Source organism: Manis pentadactyla, chromosome 3, assembly GCF_030020395.1.
Source record: "Manis pentadactyla isolate mManPen7 chromosome 3, mManPen7.hap1, whole genome shotgun sequence".
Lineage (NCBI taxonomy): Eukaryota > Metazoa > Chordata > Mammalia > Pholidota > Manidae > Manis > Manis pentadactyla.
Genome location: NC_080021.1, coordinates 203346514 through 203363368, shown reverse-complemented (window position 1 = coordinate 203363368; position 16855 = coordinate 203346514).

Below are 16855 nucleotides of genomic sequence, written 5' to 3'. Positions count from 1 at the left end.
AAACCTATGTCTTTCCCTGTATGACCCCAGCGTCTCATGAGCCCTCAGCCTTGTGGGAAATCAGTATGTGATTACTGAGCTGTTGTAGTGAAAGCTTCCACTGTGGTTTTCATAACCAACTTGCTCAGCATGCACACATGCATTAATAATTACTCTCCTGTCCTAGAAGTCAGACCTTCATCCATAACCCTGGAGCTCCTGGTCATGCCTTAGTCATGGCCGGTGACTCAGCTCCATCCAGCTTCCCTCCCAGGCACATTCTTCTCCTTTCTCTATGTCTACTCTCCTCATTAAATTCTCTTTTAATTCACACCCCATTCAGGAGTGTTTTGGACATTTAGCTCCAAATGACTTCTGCCTCCTTTTAAGATGAAGTAGCCTTTTAGTTCCCATGTCAGTGGAGGCATTTCTCCCAGATTTCAGCCTCAGCAAACTCCTATGGATAGACAAGTGTATCTGTCAAAAGATTCTAAAGGAATCGTGCCCTTCTCACCAAAACATCTTTGCATACTGGAAATAATACTGGCTTCTCTTTCCTCTGAATGAATTGCTTCTGATGGATGTCCATGACTTCCCTGCTGACGTATAAAACACAGGATTCCAAATCAAAACTCTTGTCTTTCTCTTCCTGAATTCCTTCCCTATTTTGGTGTTGACACCATTTCCAGGTACCCAAGCACTCTTTTTACCCAACTTGCCACCTTCACCTAAAGCAAGGAAAGGAGATTACAGGTGTCTTACATATAGAAGTGGATCACATGATTGTGGAGGCTAGTGAGTCTGACATTCCTAGGGCAGACTAGAGATTCAGGTAAGAATTGTCATTGTCTTTGGCACTGGACCAAGTGGAGTCCAAAATCTGTGCAGCAGGCCCGTAGGCTGGAAATGCAAGTACGGTTTATCTATTACAGTCTTGAGGCAGAATTCTTTCTTCTCTGGGAAACCTCAGCTTTGCTTTTAAAGCGTCCAGTTGACTGGATGAGACACATTATCAAGGGTAATATCTTTTATTTAAATTTCACTGATTTTAAATGTTCATCACAACTACAAAATACCTTCAGCAAACATCAAGCCTATTGTTTGACCAAGGAACCATAGCTTAGCTAAGGTTGACACGTAAAATTAACTATCACAGCTGTATAATTCTTTATTCCATGGCACATTTGCCAGGTAAGTTCAGACAGTTTCATGGTTCCTCTCCCAGCAAGACCCTTGCCAGCCCTTACCAATGGGTCAGTTCTGGTAATTGAGTTGAAACGCATCTCTGGCTTGTATGTTTAAAAGCAGTTCTAACACTTTTCTCTCCTGCTTAATTATTTCCTACTTAATCCTAAAATTCCTTATGCAAAGCATGTTTCACAAAACATTAACCTTAATGAAATATTCTGTGAAAAAGACATTTTGTGGTCACAAAGGTTCATTATAATTGACACATCATGCCCCTCTCCAACAATCTCAAGAACTCCTACAGGCATCAAAATCATTTACAGTTTGATAACCCAGGTCTTCCAAAATTGATTTGACCATTCAAATTACTCTTAACATCATATTCACTAACACTGAGGAAAATATCTTTTAGGAAATGCCTGTCACTCAAGACCTTGCCATATCTGATCTCAACTGTCTTTCAAAGCCAAATATCCTTTGAATCCAAGTGTTCCTTTAACATTCCCTACACTATATACACCCCGCTTGTCCCTCAACTGTTCAATTAAAACCATCCTACGATATCTATGTCAATATCCCTTGTAGCAGAAACAATGCTGTGTGCTCAGTGAAACTTCCGTCCCGGGCATCCAGAAAGAACCCACTTCCCAGCATCTAGTGCTATTGTTCATGTTATTAAGTCTGCCCACTGGAATGTAAGTGAAATGAAGTAACGCACTTCCAGGTTTGGATTTTCGGCCTTTCAGGCGGTCGTGCGATCACTCTCCCTTCCCTGCTCACATGGCTAGAGACACAGGCCTCTCAAAGGTGGAGCCACACGGGGCAAAGAGCCTGTATCCTAAGTCACCACTGAAAAAGAGTACTTTGGAACTCCAACAGAAAGTAAGGAGACCCCTTACTATGTTATGCCACATGTTAGGGGCTCCATGTCACAGCAGCTACTGTTAATTATCTTGACTATTACACTGTCCCATAAAGCCTAATCTGATGTCATGGGCAGAATAGATTTTTTGTTTCTCAGACTCCCATAATACTTTGGCCCACTCATAATACCACTTTCTACCTCTTGTTAGAATGATTTATGTCATTATTATATCTCTGTTCTAGACTTTGAGCTTCTTGAGGGCAAGATTCATATCCATTTCATCTCTGTATCCCTCCACCTCACTTGAGAAAGTGCATTGTATATGGTAATCATGAATGACTGTGGAATAAAAGATGACATGGAGGATATTCACATTCTAACAGAAAATTTCAGTATGGTAAAACAAAGCGATGAGCCTTAAGGGACTTTAGTACCTATAGCAATTGGTAGGGACTCTCTATTACTAGCTGGGATATGGTGATCAAATTGACTCACACTCATCCTCATATAGTCCTTTGGTACTTCTTGATGTAGAAGGCTAGACTTGCTACAAAATATGTTAAAAATGTTCAGAGTTTAGAGAGTACTTGACTAAGTCCCAATTTACTCACATGTTCTCTGACATTGGACAAATGATTAAACCGCTAAGCCTCAGTTTCCTTGTGCTTAAATCCAAGAATAATCCCTACCTCATGAGATTACAAGGTGGATTAAATAAAGTCTCGACTATGAAGTACCCAGTACAGTGTCTGGCACATGAGCAAGGGCTCAGGAAATGGCAGCACCTTCCACCTGGTCTGTTGTGGCTGACACGGCAGCAGGGGCCCTGCTGGTCTGGGGAAGGCAGAGTCCTAAAGGAAACCGGATGGCTTCTGAAGCAGAGTTGACTAAATATGATTTTGCAGCTCCTGCTGAGAGACGAGCTGCAAAAGAACAGCTATGTTGTTTTATTGGGGAATCAAGGATCAACTGTCATGTGAAGTCCTCTTAACAAGAATCTCAAACTAGTTATTGCTGCTGCTGAGCAGTTTAGTAAATGAAGTCCTGACTCAAAGAGCCATGGCTAAATGGTGAGGCCAAAACTAAAAGTAAATAGCAGTTTTCTTTTCTCCTTGGTCCTGGCAGATTAACACATAGGTATATCTGTGTGATTGCCACTTCAGGCTGAGCTAATGCAATATTAATGCAACTCTCTTTCTGGGTGGAAAAATGACCAGATAGAGCAAAGAGTAGCCGAATCTGTTAGATAAATATGTTAGAAATGGGGGTCCCTGGATGGCAGTTTAAAATGGGAAAGTAAGACTTTATTCCTGTAACTGCCATGTTCTTCATTTGGAAGCAGTTATGGAAAATGGAAGGTTGATGAGGTGGAGACATAACAGTTTGGGATTTGATTTTTCTCTAGAAACATCAGAAAAATGTGGCAGAAAGCATATTAAAGAGACTTGGGTTCAAGTTCTGGCTTGTCAACTGTGTCATATGAGGTAAATCCCTTCTCCTTTCTGGGCATCAGTTTCCTGGCACATTGGGCAACCTCTGAGCCATCCCTGCAATTCCACCAAGCTTAAGGTCCTAGAATTCCTTTCCATATATTCCTTGGACTGGTGAGGAGAAATAAAATGGTTACATATGAGGTGGAATTGGAAGGAAAGTCTAGAAGAAAAATAATGAGAACTTTTGGTTCATTTCTCCATTAAGAGATAACAAAAAGATGATGTTTTTCAGTTTATTGGACTTCTCTGTGCCCATCAGAGTTGCTGTTCATAATTTCCTATTATGCAAAGACGGCAGGAAGGATTCTGACCCAAACCCCACACATCCTTGTCTCCTCAGATGAGTAAGACCCAGCATTTACTGAGCCCTAACGAAGTGCAGGCACTATGCAAAGTGATTTACAAATTCCGTTTTATTTTTCTTCACCACAGCTATAATGAAGTAGAGATATTATTCCCATTTCATTAGTTAGGGACAGAAGTCAGTTGCCCAAGGTCATGAAAGTGGGGACAGTACTAGAATGCAAAGTCAGCTCATTCAGTTGTTCTCACAGAATAATTGTGCTATTCTGTTCTCCCTCCTGGTGTCCTTCATTTTTCCTTCAAGCAATGTTTACCCAAGCCCACAGTGAACTAGGTGCTGGGGGTTGAATCTGTGGCAAGACAAGAAGGGCTCCTGTTGATGGAGAACTCATGTTCTAGTTGGGAGATAGCCAAAAGCACACTAAATCATAAACAGAAATAGAAGAAAAATACCAGATAATAGTAAACAACATACAGGCAATAACCTTAGAGTAAATATAAAGAGGGTGTTGGGGGGCTGGCTGCTTTATATCGGATGGTTTAAAGCTTCCAACTGTGAAAAGGTGACGTTTAAGCTGAGACCTCTCTGAGCTTCAGATTTCCTGTCAGGAATCTGGAGAATGATAAGATGAGCCCAGCCAGCAGGATTTTAGAAAGGAGCAAATGGGACTGTGAAGGTTAATAGCTTAGTGCACAGTAAGAACCTTGCAAATGTGAGGGGTTAACACCCAAGTGCTTCAATCCCTATATAAGATGATTTTGCCCTTAAAAATTCAACATTCCTTAGCATACGGTTAAGCCAGAGTAATTATAATGATGATAATAAAAATAATAGCAAAACTTTACTGAATGCTTATGATGTGCTAGGCAGTGTTCTTAATAATCTGCATATATTAAATGATTTAATCCTCTCAACACCCCTAGGAAGCAAACACTGTTATTAATTTCAGCCTATAGATGCTTAAACTGAGGCTGTGGAGGTTAAGTCAGTTGGCCAACTTTATGCAGATAGCAAGTAGTGGAGCCAGGCTTTGGACTCAGGTGCCATGGATCCTGAAGCCGTGTCCTCAACCCTAACACTTTGCTGTTGCCTATGTAGTTGTCTGTGACCCAGATCTCCAAAATCCACTCCCATCCTACCAGGAGGGAGGAAAATGCTTTCACCCCACATGGCCCTTGCACTCTTTAGTTTGGCACCAGACATGGTGACCTCAGCCTGGGAGGTAATCTGTCTGGAAGGCAAATACACAGCACTGCATTTTCTCCAAGTGATTTGAGATCCTCCCATGAAGAATGAGCTTCATGGTGAGAAGCACAAGATAACAGCCTGCTGCCTAAAGTAGTGAGCTTGCCACCAGTGGTATTCAGATAGAAGCTCAAAAGTCCTTTGTCAGGGGTGATGTGTAATGGAATTTGCACCTTAACAAAGTATTGGTCTAGGATCTCGTCAGTGCTAAAATCCCACCTTCCCATGAAGATTACATAGTAAGGGTCAGCTCTGCACTTCTGTGCCCATAGATGAGGCAGGAGGCCACCTAATAAAATAACATGGTAGTGCCTACCCTCCCCCCTTCTCAAGTATACAATTGCTGTCTGTAATTTTCAACCTGGAAATCTCTACTTCTTTGATTTAAGGCACAAAAGCCTTTGGTCAGAAAGAAATCCTGATCTCTGGAAGGAGGTGATTTATCAATGAAAAAATTAGAGCTTCCAGCTCCTACATCAGGTGTTCCTTGGCAGTATTAAACAGGGTTAGGGAACACTTGCTGAGATAGTGAAAGGGGTAAGAGGGACATCAAAGTCCAGATTGGAGCCTAAGGATATAAATTGAGATGTTGGAAATCTTTTTTAAAATTCAAAGTGTTTCATATTTTGCCTGAGGCCACTCTCATACTTCTAAAAATATCTCTAAACCATAGGAAATATTTTCAGATGTAAATTATCATCTGAAAGAAAAGTGGAGTCGGCTGGGAAAAAAGCTCCTTGTAGACATTCCTGCCCATTCTAAAAGAAGGACCCTTATATTCCCAGTCCAAGAGGGAGGGGGAAAAAACAGCTATGTTTTCCACATATCCAGGAAAGGGTCCCATTTATAGATTCAGACAAGTGGTTCAGAACCAGGTTTTCATTTTCTTTGATGTGTCAGTTCACAAATGTCAGTCTGCAGGGCCATCGAAATGAAAAATAAAAGTTGAAAATAAATTCCCAGAGCCCAGGAAGAAGGGGCTGGCTTTGCAATCTGAAGGGCTGAGTGAAGGAGCTCCTTTTCCCTGAAATAAAGGTCAGACCTAATGTGATCCTTAAGACCTGACTTCATAAGGAAGCGTGAATGACCAGGCTCACAGAGTCCCAGTGGACAGAGCAGGGACCCAAGTACTATGAGTTACAATTCTGCCCTGAACATGGTACCCAACAGAAACTCAGGTTTCTGAGATTCCATTTTCTGGAATGAGTTGCAGGTTTTGTATATAGGTGATTTCCCCCCAAGGGACTGATTTTTCAAGTCAACAGCAGGGTGGCATGGACCAGATTTACACCTGGGACATTAAAGACAGTATCGCAGTGTGGCAAAAACAGACGTGGGTTCAGAGTCTCTACTATGTGGCCAGGTTGCTTCCACTTCTGAGCCATTTACGTCATCTATAAATGTGAAATCACAGTCCAAAAAACTTGTTTTTTGTGGCATTTAAGTGAGATAATGCAAATAATATCCAATGCCTAGTATAATAGGAACTTTCGGTAAATGCTGTTATTACTAGTGTTGTTGTTATAATGCATATTATAAAAGCTTATATTTATATTTATCATTGGAGGAGATTTCTCTTTCAAATAGCTATCTTCTTTTGTATCTTCAAATCCTAATCTTAGACATAGTCTGTCTGAATGGATTAATTAGAAGACATCACCTTTGGGTAATCAGCCAATGACTTTCATGGGTCAATGTCCATTATAGCTCAATCAGAGGCACAAGAGCCCGCCTACAGACGCTTCTGTGAATTAGACAGTGATCATGATGTTTCAAGTAGCAGAGTCCTTAGATTGATTTATCTAGCACATCAGCTCCACCAACCCCATATACATAAAAACTCTTAAAAGAAACCCAGATATGCCTGGACCCTCTACATACCTTGGGAGCTAATCAACAATGTGAAACCAAAGGTACCACAAACATTCCAAGTGGAGTGGTCCCTATTAGTTGTTGGATATTATCATCTTTACCAGAGATTCTTAATCAAGAGGCATTAAAGCCCATTTTGCTCTGCTCTTTTATTTTCATATGGAAAACCTGAGTTCAGAGAAAGGAAATGACATGGCAAAGTCACACAGCAATCTCTTTTTTATTACCCAAGTTACTCCCACATTCAAGCATCAAGTCTTACTTCCTTTGCACAGACCTTCTCAGCTTTGCATGGAGATAGTGTTCCTGTCCTCTCCATTGTGGTCCATTTGTTCTTAGTATCTGTGCTATCCATTCGGGACTTAAAGTTCATTCACTCACCTTACGCAGAGAAGTATTCTGGAGCGCTTACAACAGGCCAGACTCTGTACAGAGGTGAATAAAACACTGTCCCTACCTTCAAGGAGCTCACAGTCCAGATGAGTGCTGTTCAAGGGAAATAATGGGTGCCACAAACCTAATTTTGAATTTTCAAGTAGACACATTTGAAAAAGTAAGAAAAAAAAAGTGGAATTAATTTTAATATTTTAATTTAACTCCAGGTATCCAAAATATTTTAATTTCAACATGTAATCATTATAGAGTTATTAATGAGGCATTTTACATTATTCTTTATACCAAGACTTTCTAGTATGTGCTTTTTATACTTATAGCACAACTCAGTTTGGACCACCATATTCCAAGTGCTTAATAGCCACATGCCATTAATGGCTACTATACTGGATAGCTCAAGTCTAGATGGAAAATAAACAAGCAAATTCATAAACACAGAAGATAGGTAGGTATATAGAGTGTTTGAGGAGGACAAATTGTGGGTCCCTAGCCTGGTGTCATGTAAGTGTGTGTGTGCATACATGTGTGTGTGTGTGTGTTGATACCTGTTTGCAAGTATCTGACAATGTATGGTAGAGTTAAGTAAGAGTAGAGTTCATCAGAAAAGAGTTTTCAAAGTTTTGTTATTTTTGACAATATTTTTATTGAGATGTAATTCATATACCATAACATTTGCTCTTCCCAAAGCTTTGAAGGGTGATGTCATTATTTGAACAAGTAGGGTAGGGCGTTCCAGCTGAGGGTACAGTATTTGCAAAAGCTTACGTATGTGATCAAGTATAGCATGTAACAAAAAATAAGTCATTTTATATTTGGTGGTAAAACAGGAGCTTGAAGAACAGCAGGAGATGGGGCAATAGGAGGCTTTCCACATCTTCTAAGGCATTTGAACTTTATCGCTTAAGGCAGTGAAAACCCTTTGCAATTGTTTGACTGCCAAGTGCTAAGAACAGATCAGGACCATCGCGGTGAGAACTGGGAGAGGCAAGTTTAGTGGCAGGAGGGCTTACCTACTGACAGCTGAATTTATTTTGAGGAAGGGATTGATATTTGGTCTGATTTGTATTTTGACAAATGGTATGTTTCTGTATTGTATCAAGTAGTGTGGAGGCCTCCCAAGGGCAGTGAGTGTTTATTATGTTTTTTTGTTCAGTGTTCTTGGTTACTCTGATTCCTTTAGATGTTTTCCAGCTCTAATCTGCACACTGTGACCAGAACAAGAAAGCCTTAATTCATACCATCTTCTGATGACAGAAGACAAGCAAGTTTGTGATTTAATAAATGCAGTCAAAGCTGACCTTTGAGATGAACAACAAATATCTTGTAGCCTGAAATTTAGTCCTCAGGACTTGCCAGGGACATTGGATAATATGATACCTTGATTATTTTGCACATAAAGTCCTGGGCATACAGTTTCAATATGCATGCCCCAAGTCTTTCCATAAAAGATAATTGTGGAGTTCTTCCTTCTGAAATGCTAAGATAGTTAGGATGCTGTCTCATAAAAAGGCTTGTCAAGCTGGGTCTAATATGTTGGGAGCTAGCTTCTTAAAATGATGAATTACATGGAAATAACTTGGGAGCCGCCAGATGGATGCTATTGCCTAATGCTTTTACGGATGTAGAAGAGCTGTGTAAAGGAAGAAATGTACTGAGCAGATCATGGAAAACTTAAACCAGAGTCAAAGTCAAGCACCAGTCTTGATAAATGACAATACAACATGTCCCTTGGATACTAAGCCCCATAAACAAAAAATTGCACAAACATGCTACTGCTCACATGCATGTGTAAAGTGCACATGTGCACCTCTAACATACTCTTGTCCTCCCTCATTTGGGAGTTAGTGTTTAAAATAATAAGAGGAGTTAGCTAAATTGTTTGGGTAATCTCTTGAATAGTTTGGTGCTTGTCATGACTAGTTGAAACCACTCGTTTATCTCTGTGTACTTAAGAAGAGACAGTAAGGAATAGTGTTAGTCTCATGCCTGCTTTGTGTTTACCAGCTTGGAGAACTTAGACAAGGCATGTTCTCTCTCAGAGCATCAGTTTCCCTATCTCCCTGTCTGGGAAATAAAACATTCACACTTTAACATTTCTATAAGCTCTAAGGATGACCTCCAGATAGTAACGAGCCAGATGATCCCATCAGGCTAAGCGGCCCCAGATTACCTGATCCAATAGATGAAAAGTTCATTCTTAATGTAAATGTTGAATGGATCTACAGAGCTATTGCTTCTAGACAATGCTTGGAGCATTTGAACTTAGATTCTCTCCTCCTAGAAAGAGATGGCTGCATACACTCTGGTTTACTGTTTACCATCCATTTCCCTTTCTTGAGGGTAATATTTTCCACAAACTTCCTTTGGAGGAATGACCCTTCCCCATTCATAACTTTGCATTTTAGATAGGATTGACTCACTCCCAGCTCGAGAGATAGGCCTTCACTGATATATGCTAATCAGTGAAGCCCATCAACCTGGCCACATGGTTTAGAGATGGACATGTGACCCACTTTAAGCCAATGAGATGCAAAAAGGCATATCTGAGGACTTCCGGGGATGGAGCTTTCTCACCCTTTAAAGATAACTAATAGAAATAAAGTTCTTTCTATCCCTGCTTATGAATACACATGCAGACCTACAGCATCTGGTCACTATTTGATATCCCTCTTACATTCTAAGCCAGAACAAAAAAGTAGAAAGTGCAGAGAAGTCAAAGAAAACAGGCCTTTGGTCATAATAAACAGGACTTTGAGCCACTGGAGTGAGCTGTACAGAAAGCCCGCCCTACTTCTAAACTTTTAAATATAACCATCAATACATTTTCTTAATTATCTAAACAAGTTTGATGTATTTCTGTTACATACAACCAAACAGTCCAGTAAGTCCAGTGATGAAGACTATCTCATGCCTGAATATCCTTTCCTGTTTGTCAAACTCCATGGCCCCAAATGTCTTTTCTGGTAGGAAATCAGTTTCATGGACAGATCCCAAGCACTTTGGCAAGTCTCTTCATGTTACACAGAGCCCTGCTTTCTTTTGTGTATAGAAAGTGAATCTTAGCTAGATAAGAAAACATGTTATGCAATATTACAGCTTATTCTAGCTAAATCTGTGCAATTGAAAACTGTACTTTGGTTATTGGTAATTGTCTAACAATCTACATAAATAGGATTCTTTCTGATCTGAGTATTAGGGACTGAACAGGATGATTTAAGGTTGTTCCAAAAGGCAGTTGAGACTTCAGCTTATGAGCCCATGCAGCATCAGATCAGGATGCCAGATCCAGAGGCTTCACAGGGGACGTTTTGCTATTTTATTTATGTTAGGGGCAGACTATTTTTAATATATATGAAAGCTTTTCAATCCCTCACCCAGGAGCTGACAGCCTGGGTTTGAATCCCAGCACTGACACTCCTGGCAGTTCATTCTCATGTGAACTCAGACTTTCTCCCTCTGTGCTTCTGTTTCCTCCTTTGAAATATGAGGAAAATAGAATTCCCTATCTCCAAGGGTCTTTGGAAGGATTAAATCAATTATTACTTTAAATCCTTAGAACAGTGCCTCATACAATATAAGCTCTTAATAAACACAGTTATTCTTAGTGGTATTTTAAGAAATATCCAAATTTTGTGATGGTGTCTTATCTTAAATGACCTGTTCAGAGTATATAGACATTATATACTCATGACAACCCTGTGCCAGGGTAATATAACCCCATCTTCCATATGAAGAAGTTGGGTCTCAAAGAAGTTAAAGCCCATAGATAGTAAGGGACAGAGACAGGATTGGAGATCCATTCTCTCTTAAGGCTTAAACCACACATGCTCCATTCATTTGCTCATCCACACTGGATGACTTGACAGTCTCTCTGTTTTTTTGGGCTTGACATAGATCTCCTTATTTACTCCCAACGAGGAGTCTTCTTCTATCTGTCTCCTTCTCCTGATTCCCTCTATTTCCAGTGATTGCAACATGTGGAGAAGACAGTTCCCATTATAGCAAGCACCTACACAAGGTACTGGATGAGTTATTTGTTTACCTCAGTCATATGATCCCTAATGCAAATCAGAAGTTAATTTAAAGTCAATTAAGAACTCCTCATTGACTTCAGAATAAAGCTCATTGATGCATGCAGCCTTTTGACAAGGATGTACCAATAGTCCAAGCACCATGCAGGTTCAGATTCCTTAGATGACCTACAAAGCTGTCAAGATTTGCTTTCTCTGCTTTTCCAACCTCAGCTCTTGCTACACCCAACATTATATACACCAGCCTCAATGCATACCTTGCCATTTCCTGTGTGTCCCTTACTCTTGGCAATCCCCTGGATATGCTATTATCTCTGGCTGAAATGCATCCCCAAGCCCCATGTCCACTTTGGCTGATGTTTACTTGTCCTTCAGGCCTCAGCTCAAACAGCTCATCCTCTCTACTCTGGCCCCTGAATAGAGATAGGAGCCTTACTTTGTGTTCCGACCCTGTCCCTGTGCCACCTTCCCGTCTGCTATATGCTATTGAAATTTCCTGCCCTCTTATCTTCCACTGGAAGACAGCACTCATAAGAGCAGGAATGATCATTTATTCATATCTAAATAATTAGCACTTAGCATAGTGCTTAATATACAGTGTAAGCTCAATAAATTTTTGATTAGTGTGTGGATCAGCTATGTAATCTTTAAACCAGTGAAGGTAGGATTGGGAGGAAAGGAAGAGGCTATTGGCAGTTTCCATCTACCTCTGCTCACAAAGGCTGAGGGGAGCCTAAGAAATAACACGTCTCAAGGGATCCTGGTAATCAATTCATTTAAACTGGATCCCTGATACTTGAGTGCCTTAACTCAAGTTCATACTGGCTTAACACAGTACTTTTCTTTTTTCTTGCCTATAACTTCCTAGGAGATCTTGTGCTCAATTGCAAATTCACAAAAAAGGCTTGATTTAGGGTATCCTTAAAGGGAAAAATAGTCTGTCTCTGACCAAATTCCACATCAGTGAAGAAAGTGGAAACTTGGGGAAAAAAATTAGTCTTCAGGGAGATGAATTGGAAGAATGAGTAAACTTTTCCCAAATTCCCATGAGTTGAGTAATATTTTTTAAGGTCTTCAAACCTATTTGTTTTAGGAAAGTCACCCATCCAAGAGCAAACCCAACTCTACCTACATCACAAAATTTCATTTTCTTCTGGCTTCAATGAATTACATCAACAAAATTTAACTCAACATTTACTATGTACACTGGAAATAGTTTCATTGAGTACATACATATTCCATGCTAGACACTAAATGCTTTTTACAAATTATCTCATTTTTCCCTTATAGCACCTATGTGTAGTAAATATCATTTTCCTTATTTTACTGAAGACAAATGTGAGGCAGAAAGAGATTCAGTAGCTTAGGTCTGGGATTCAAACCTGGGCATTCTGACTTCAGAGATTGCTCTTTTAACCAGTTGGCCATTTTCCCTTGTTTTCATTATATCACATCATTTAACTCTCAAAACTGCCCTGGCAGGTAGTTACTTTTATTTCCATTTTATAAATGAGGAAATCGTCATAACTTACCAAAAATATAAAAAACAAATAAGCATGTGAAAAGATGCTCCACATCATATGGCATCAGGAAAATGCAAAATAAAACAACAAGATAGCACCACACACCTATTAGGATTTTCATGGCCCAGATCTAGAACACTGGCACCACCAAATGCTGCTGAGGATGTGGGACAACAGCTCTCACCCATTGCTGATGAGAATACAAAACGTTACAGCCACTTTGAAAAAGTTTGGCAGTTTCTTGCAAAAGAAAACATACTCTTACCATACAATCCAGCAATCACACTCCTTGTCATTTACTCAAAGAAGTTAAAACCTTACAGCCACATAAAAACCCACACATGGGTGTTTATAGAAACCTTATTCATAACTAAGAAAACTTGGAAGCAATAAGGATGTCCTTCAGTAGATGAATGGATAAATAAACGATGGTACATCCAGACAATGGAATATTACTGAGGCTAAAAAGAAATAAGCTTTGAAGGCAATGAGGAAACTTAAATGCATATCACTAAGTGAAAGAAAATCCTAGAAGGCTACATATGGTAGGATTCCAACAATGTGACATTCTATAAAAGGCTAAACTGTGGAGGCAGTAAAAAGCCCAGTGCTTGTCATGGGTTAGGGGAGAAAGAGCGATAAGTAAGTGAAGCACAGAGGAACTGTAGGGCAGTGGAAATACTCTGTATGATAGTATAATGAATTTGTCCATAAAATATACAAGACCAAGAGTGAACTCTAATGTAAATTATGGGCTTTGGAGGATTATGATGTGTTAATGTGGCATCATCAGTTGTAGTAAATGTCCCATTCTGATGGGGAATGTTGACAATAGGGGAGGCTCTGCATGTATGGTGTCAGGGGATCAAGGGAACTCTGTACCTCTTACTTTTGTTGTAAACCTTAACCTGCTCTAAAACAGTAGAATCTTAATTTAAAATATCCTAGTTTCATGAATTTTTCAGCCAAAAATTTCTAGAAAGGTAGCTCTAGATGGATAAGAACTGTGTGTTCCCTTTTTCTCTGCTGTAATTTCAGCTCCCAGCACCATCTACGCCACACGGCAGGCCCTCCACGTGTCTGCCTTGAATAAGTAGGAAATGCTTCCTCACTTCTTGGTCTGCTTTCATCCCAGTCGCTCACTGGGACTGAGCAGTGTCTCATCAAAGGAGTTAAGCAGGTCACTATTTTATTTTTAAAAAAAATCATGAGAGTACTTCAAAGTGGACTTTCAGAGAGAAATGAAAAGAAAAATAGAAGATACCATTTGTGTCTGTGAACTGAAAATACCTGGTAAAAGAGATTTGTCAAATTTTGAAACAAAATTACATAATTCGATAAACTGTAGGGTTGGAGACATCTAGAGAAGTGTCTGGGTCCCTTTCTCTTCCTGGAAGTGTAGAATGTAGGTACATGTCTTTCTGCACATAGAGCCATAGTAAAGTTTTTTAAAAAAGTAAGTAGGAGGGAGGAAAAGAGGGAGGGAGGGCATGGGTCTTATTCTCAAAATGTAAACATGCTGCATTCTGTTTCCAAAGCTCTAGTAAAGCCAAGGTTGCCATTGAGGGCATGTGTCTGTCAGAAATTCCTTCAACCAAAACCAAGTCTGGGAATTAGGCCACCTCCATGCCTACAGGGACATACAAAGCCCCACTATTTCAGCAAAGTGTCCTTCCATGAAGAGGCAAAGCCCATTCCTGCCATTTCAAAGAAAAGCCTCTAGCTGAAACAAGAGACTAAAAGAGTCGTCTCAACCCAGAGTCTGCGCTTTATCACAAAACTAACACCTCAGCCCTGACAAGGAGGGACATAGTTTAACGGGAATTAATGGAATTGATTTATCTACCCAGAACAGTAACTGTTTGCTCAGCTGATAAATGTAAAGGCCTGCTGACATGGAGACTAGGGAGGCATTCCTTAAATCCCAGCTGGTCTTCTAGTCTAAGAAAGTGTTTCCAGTTAGGTCTCTTCCTCAGAAGGCACAGTCTTGGAGAGAAGAGATCAATGCTGGTGGCGGGAGGGAGGGGACAAAGAAAGTTCACATCCTTTGAGACTTGTGCCCTCAGGTATCCAGGTGATACTGGCAGATGCAACGTCCTTCCAGCTTCTGGCTAGGGAAGTTGGAGACCTAACATATTAAGTTATATTGTTGTTGTTGGACACTGCAGCATCCTCTACATGTGCCAGTGTTTTACACTCATTATAAGCCTACTAGAGAGATATTTTTCACTCTGTTTTACAGGACATGAAACCCAGGGAGGAACTTGTTCACAGTCACAGAGTAAATCCATGGTAGAGCTTGGATCTCCCATGGGCTTCAAAACCCACGTACTTCCCAATGTATCTTATTGCAAGGAGAAAATACACTGAGAAGCAAGAGTCTGAATCTAACATTAGAATCTGTAACTTTCAGTGGCAAGATCAGGAGAATGGAATTGAAAACATGGGTCCCAGTCTTGGCTTTGCACTAACACAGTGTTACCTTGGGCCAGTGCTGAATTTCCCCAGGTCCTCGGGGTGTGAAAGGTGAGAGGGTTGTGTATGCATAATGTCTGCTGACTTTGTGGGGAATAATGGACAACTGCAGGTTAATAATTACTTAATAAAATTCCTTTGCTAACATTCACTGGTGCTTTAATAATCACACTTGTGGTATGCTTTAAATCGGAATGATAATGCATGTATGCATTGCAATATGATATATTAGACAGTTCTTAGTTTTTTTTATAGGACATTAAGGGAAATACATTTGTGCTGGACCATTTCCTAGCCTTCCTACAGTTTTCTCATCTGTAAATGGTGTTTGTGACTCTTATCTCACATGTTAGTGGGTTAAATACAAGAAAATGCTTGTGAAAGTGCCTGGCAGAAAGTATATGGCCAATTAAGATTACCCAAGATGAGAATAAGGGAGGGTTATAAAATTGGGGCAGCCATCTGCTATCAGAAATGGAGAGTCTTTCCAGGCCAGAGTCACAAAAAACAAAAAAGAAAAAAAATGCAACAAATATTTAAGAACAGAAAAAAAATGTGTACTGAAAATACATTCTTCTCTAGGTGTTGCAGAATTGACACCATGGCCTACTTTCTCCAGGAAGAGCTCTGGGAGTTATGTGCCCTCTCCTCATAGTGTTCCTTGTTTTCCTCACAGCCTCTTACCACCATTCCCTCTGTCACTCTCAAGTTCTTCTGCATATGCCGAGAGGGAGATGACTTTGTGATTACCCTCAGGTTTCTTCATTTTTGCATCTGCATCTCACAAGGCAAACTAGAGATCAGGGCCTGACTTCTGTTGTATATTTAATAAACTGCTGTCTTCTTGGAGAAAGGAATTTGTCTTACTCATTTCTACCCACATTCTTCAGTATGTCAGCGCAGGGGGTGGAATGGTGTTAGTACCCCATGGATGTGTGTTCAAATAACTGATGAATGATTCATATTCTCTCAGCTGTGCTTCACCATCAACACATGCTTCCTATCACCTACAGTAAAGAGTTCTAACTCCCAAGGCAAGCAGGAAAACCGCTCATAATCTAGCCACATCTACCTGTTCAGTCTCATCCTGGCCATGCCTCTGAAACCAACCCTGTGCTCCAGGCAAACCAATCTGTTTACAGTTTCTGAACACATAATGCTGTTTCATACCTTCTTGTCTTTTTCCTCTACTCAGATTACTCCCTTCCTGTGCATTTCCTTGCCCCTAAGCACATGTCATGCTTGCACACCTGACAGAAGCCTTCTCACCTTTGGGGACTTGTGCCAAACTTCCTCTACTTTACAAAACATTTCCTGAAAGCTGCTCACCTGGTGAAACTCACTCTCTACCATCTGCCCTCAGGGACTCCACAGTGTTCCCTATTACCAGTGACCCTCAATTCTCTCTTTCCCCCTCTGTCTCTGTCTTTCTGTCTGTCTTTCTCTTACTCTTTTTTAGTAATACTTTTCCCCCAAGTGACTGTGGG